This window comes from Mytilus galloprovincialis, chromosome 11, assembly GCF_965363235.1.
Source record: "Mytilus galloprovincialis chromosome 11, xbMytGall1.hap1.1, whole genome shotgun sequence".
Lineage (NCBI taxonomy): Eukaryota > Metazoa > Mollusca > Bivalvia > Mytilida > Mytilidae > Mytilus > Mytilus galloprovincialis.
In genome coordinates, this window is record NC_134848.1 from 51,609,319 (window position 1) to 51,615,531 (window position 6,213).

Sequence of the window (6,213 nt, forward strand, 5' to 3'; positions counted from 1 at the left end):
TACAGCTTTTTCCGTATTCAATTTGATGTGAAGATTTGTAACTATACCATTTGTCAAAAAGATAATTGCACTAAACATTCTATTTCACATGTACTTTTTTGTTTAAACTATCTTATTTTTGTATCACACGTGCGAGTTTTACCTAAAGAGAAATCTAACTTGATTCTAATCTATGACTTGTATTTCCTATCTTTGAATGTGAGAACTATAACACTTATATAGCACTTTGTTTAATTTTGTATTTGTATTTTTGTTTGGCATCTAATTTAGCTTCTATGAATAAGTATGACGTCAAAGGCGTCGAGAACATTTCAACCTTTAGTGGGCCAAGTTCGGATGGAACTAGAGTTCTGACTAGAGTTCCATATGAACGGTAAATAATTTTGAAGAGTAAGGTCTCTAGATTACCGGAAGTACAAGGCCCCTACTCTGAATATGTTTACATTCAAATTTGATTGGATTGACGTCATAACATCCGGGATATCGAGTCGATCTCTAGGAACCCTGCCACAACCAGGGTTCCTCGAGTGTTTATGGCGGAAAAGCTTTATCCAATCATAACAGGTGTTATATATGACCATGTCAATTCAATCTACTCTAGATATCCATCCGAACTTGGCCTTTGATTTTGAAAGGTGAAAAAAAGACTCACTAAAACAAAGAAATTTGTTTTTATCACTTAGAGAAGATATTTGCCATTATAATGCGAAAATACACAATACAATATCTCTTTTAGTTTATGCCATACATTTTTATAACCATTTTGTATATATATATATATATATATATCATTTTATTCTGGTATCACCTAAGTTGGACAAAGGTATACAGAAACACACATTAGTTTACATTACATTGCATATATGTACATTTGTTGAGGAAGCATTAAATATGAGTTGTTTTTTTTTTACAACGGTATGATCAGTATAGCCGATAGGTTAACATCAGAGAGAATCCAGTTTGTCATTTATAATTCTAATAAATTGGCACAATTTTCGGAGTTTAGATTTCTGTTTTTGGCTCATAATAGCATCAAATTTTAAAACATTACAGTTCGTTAGGTATTTCTTGTCAATAAGTAGTGTTCTATCTGTCAAGAGACTGCTGGATTCCATTACATAGTGGTATTCGTCACCTATAGCACAACGGACACTTTCTCTGTTCTCTGTTTTGCAAGCCCATTCCCTACAAAATTGTTTGTATCCCATGTTTTTTACTTTAAAAAGATCTAACCCTTTGAACATTTAATTGGTTTCTTATTAACTCTTAAATGTGAGTGTAATTATAGCTTATAAATGATAGTATATGTTATATGGTGAGCTGCTGATCAACTACGGATCCATAGGGGGTGAGGCCAAAGGCCGAGTCCCCTATGGATTTTACTAACCCTCTATGGATTCGTAGGGGGTCAGTTGTGAACCGTATAATGAATTTATCGCGTGCAGAACTTTTTCTGCTGCGTTCCATGGGAAAATACACAATGAAATACAACACCAATAGATGTTAAAAGGCGCTGTTCCTTTGCTTTTGTATGTATTGTGTGGTACATGTATTGATGTTGTGTGATGGATATATATTCCATGTTCTTGGTTTTTCGATTAAATTATGTTTCTGTTATTTGTGTTGTACAACGCAATAATAAGAAAATATATATTTTTAGAAGAATTTCTAAATATAACATGATGAAGGTCATTGTCTAACTTAAGCAAAAACATAACATTGCATAACCATGATGATATTGTTCACAGTTTATTGGCATTCAGAAAATGTGTGTCCATGACCTTCATGATAAATATTTGTTTTTGTTCTTTTAAAAGACATTATTAAAACGTTTCAACCCGCTTCAATTGTTTGCACCTGTCCTAAGTCAGGAATCAGTGGTCGGTTTCACCAAAAAAACTTACGATTAAGATTGATGGTAAGTGTATACTTACGATCAATCTTAGTCGATTTTTTTTGTGATGTTTAGTAGTTGCCGTTTGTTGATGTCGTTCATAAGTGTTTCTCGTTTCTAGTTGTTTATAAAGTTTAGACCGTTGGTTTTCCCATTTGAATGATTTTTCACTAGTATTTACTGGAATCCTTTATAGCTTGCTGTTCGGTATGAGCCAATTCAGGCTCCGTGTTGAAGACAGTACTTTGACCTTTAATGGTTTTCTTTTACAAATTGTGACTTGGATGGAGTGTTGTCTTCTTGGCACTCATACCACATCTTCCTATATCTATATAATGTTCTGTCTGTTGATGACACCAAACCAAAACATCTCCAGTACCGATAGACTATATTATATACAACGCGATATAATTATACTTTAACTTTTGTTCCTCAAATATAACTTGACATTGTTTTGATATAAAGCAGTTGAGATTTATAAGATGATTTTTTTTCTGCTTCTTTAAGACGGGCGGTCCAGTCATTTTCAAAATGGACTAAAACCTAGGATAAAGAGGATGTTCAAACCCAGAACAAACGGGAAGTCGAATCATATGTCCCTATCGTCAAAAAGGGGGTACCAACCCAATGAACACGCGGAAATGACCTTTCGGCTTCTTTCACCAATATTGCGAGTGTACAAAACAATGTAATGTCATGCTGCAGAATAAATTACGATATTTCAAATAGGTATGCCTTTATTAAATGACTAGCATATTTTGACCATGAATTCAAATTTCTTTTTATAGAGATCTCGTTTCAAAGTTCCATTACAGTTAATTTCCTAATGACACATTAGCACGTGTAGCAAAACTGTTCACTGCCCACTTCCACTGCAAATAATCAAAAAAATTGTAAATTTCCGTAGATGATTTATCTGTTAACATTGACAAAAGTGATTCTGTTGGCTTTTAGGATCGACTATTCGAGTCTTGATTTTGGAATTTCTTATTTTTCTATGTCATTTTTTTCTGTTGGTCATTTACTGATTTGTTTCAATTCCTTACATTAGATTTAATATATTCTCAAGTGGAACAGCCATTAATTTGTTATATATACGAATCGACCTGTTACCTAGTCTTTCTCCTCCTCCTCTAGCATGACTTTTTCAACTTGAAAAAAGATCTAATTACATCTAAATGTCACGGCCTAAAACGGTCGAATTACTTTCACCTGTTCTGTGAATCCAACATTAAGCAATACATTATAGAATCTATTTGTAGCAATTTAAGTATCACGTTAATTTGTTTGAGACCTTGGTGCTAAAAACAAAAACAATGATCATCGAATGGAAATGTCACTTTTAATAGGTACATATTGTTCTAGGTTAGGATTGTCTTTCTGGTATAGTTTAAAATCTCATCCATAGCTTATTCTATTAATTTGTTTCTTAAATTTTTCAAATTTATTCGTTCAGTGTATAAGACAATAACAATCAAAGCCAAGGAGTAAACACAGACTCACGTAACCAAAAGACATTTACATCAACAGTTATAAATAATAAATAAGAAACAACACGAACTCCACTAAAAACCGGGAGTGAAATCAGGTTTAGAAAATGTATAAAATTGACAATGGAAATTGAGATATGTCAAGAGACAACAACCCGACCAGAGCAGAAAACTGCCGAAGGCCCACAAATGGGTCTTCGACACAGCGAGACAATCCCGCACTAAAATGTGTACTAGTTCAGTAATAATGGACGTCATACTAGCTTATCTATATATAACAGAAAGATGTTCACTTGTTTGTGTTAATATTTCTTTTGATTGAGTTGAGTCATTTCAATTGATATCTTATAGTGTGTCTTAATTTTCTATGCTGTGATGTTACATCGTATTGTTTTGGGTTAGGGTGAAGGTTGGTACATACTAAAACCTTTAAATCTGCTGGATTTATAAGTACCTTTCCTAAATCAGGAACTTGATGTCAGTGATTTGAGTTTGTTGATGTGGTTCATAACTGTTGTTTTTGTAGGTTTTTTTTTATATAGATTAGACCGTTAGTTTTTCTGTTTTAATGGTTTTATATGTAATTATAAAAACTGAAGAAGATGTGGTATGATTGCCAATGAGACAACTGTCCACAAAAGACCAAAATGACAGACATTTTCAACTATAGGTCACCGTATGGCCTTCAACAATGAGCAAAGCCCATAGTCAGCTATTAAAGGCCCCGAAATGACAATGGTAAACAATGGTAGACAATTCAAACGAAAAAACTAACGGCCTTATTTGTATAAAAAAATGAACGAAAAGCAAATATGCAACACATAAACAAACGACAACCACTGAATTACAGGCTCCTCATTTGGGGGCCCTTTATAGCTGGCTGGTCGGTTTGAACCAAGACTCCGTGTTGAAGATCGTGCCGTACTTTGAACTATAATGAAAATGAAATTGAGAATGGAAATGGGGCCGAATGTGTCAAAGAGACAACCTTTTTACAAATTGTGATTGTCCGGCTCATTTGGCTTTCATCATGTGACCACATATTCTTATAAATCTATTAAATTATATACTGCACTATGATTTTGGGTATAGCCAAACGATTCTTTGTAAACATTTGCTATACATATAATTTGCATGATAGTTTATTCAAATGTTTGTCTTTTAGTAGTGGAGCAGACAGAAAGAGTGCTTTTTATTTTTTTATCCTCTAAACATGGATTTCTACAGTATAAAAAAGAGTCTTTCGTACAGCAGGACTCAGTTAGCAGAATACAGTTTTGTTTATCAATGTTTTTCAAACATTTTTCGTATTTCCTGTCTATTTGTACCCTACATTATTGACATTTTAACGTTGGTATCATTATTCTTTGTTTTCTATTTATATCTCGGAATACTAAAAATGCTAGGATTTGGATAGTAAAACTGAACATGGATAGAAAACAAAAAAATATTGATGACAACGTTAAAACTGACAATAATGTCATGTATAACAGGCGCGTAGCAACCTGTACGCAAAAACGCAGTTGCGTATACATCGAAAATTTGACAAAAATAAAAATATGGTAAATATAGTTAGAATAAAACTTAAGTAATAGAATTAATTATAAAGTGTAATATTCACTTTGTAACTATATTCCGTTCCGGAAACTAGTTTTCTTTTTACATTTTCGGAACCAGCATCGTGATGTGCTGCTGATGCAAACAATATAAAATAGCTGAGTCCTCAGAATACAATAAGAGCGTCTACTGTCTCCTTACCCTGACATCTTTTCTGAAGATTTCAAAATGACTGATGAAATAAAACGTGATGTTCTATTAATGCCGTAATATTTTTGCAACCTATTCGCCGTTTTTTTTTTTTTTTTTTTTTTTTACTTCAACGTGTTTTTTACTTTTTTATTTTATGTTCGGTCGTGCAAGATGGGTGCCTCGTTCATTTAATTATACGTGTCTCGAGATTAAAAGTGCTTATTCTCCATGTGCAAAATTTAAAATGCTTGTTTTCCTTGCTTTGTTAAAATAAATGACTCGTTTTTGGAAGTTGATAAAAAGAACTCAGATTTAGTTTTGAAGCTTTTCCTTGTAGATTTTGGGACTTCAAAAGTATTTGTATACAAATGTATAGTTAAAGGTTTCCAAACTATGATGTTATAAACAAGGATTTATACGGGGAATCTTTAAAATACTTAACATATAATATGCATGTATGTCGGTCTGGACAACAACGATAGAACACTCTTTCAGCATGTTCAGTACCATGAGACGACTAAAGAAATACAATGAAATCCATTCGTTTATCTGGGCTTGTTCTATTGAACATATACCACGAAAAACAAATTTCAACAGACACGGTTTTGGATAACTGGAAAGGAAATGGTCATTGACTTTCAGAACTAACTTTTAGAATTAAAAGCTAAAAGAAAGACTGCTTGTTCTCTTATAAAATAAAACAGAGAAATGTGATTCGATTTATTTATGTATTTTCACAATAAAAAAAAATACCCTTTAAGGCTTAGAAATTTGGATTTTCTCAGTGAATGTATAGTGGGTTGAGACTGATTAGGTAGCAATTAAAATATATGGTGGTGGCACTATATATTTTAATTGTTACCTAATATATCAATAAGCTCTACCCACTACACATTAGAACTTTTTTCCTCTAATTTTTTTTTTTTCAAATTTAATTATTTTCAAAAGTTGACTTGTTATTCATGAAAATAAGATTTCTGTGAGGTCATTTTCAGTCCCAGGAAATCACGAGAATGCAGGATTTTGCACCATTTACTCTAGAGCTTCCACACCCCTCGCCGTATGACTTCTTTCCCGGGC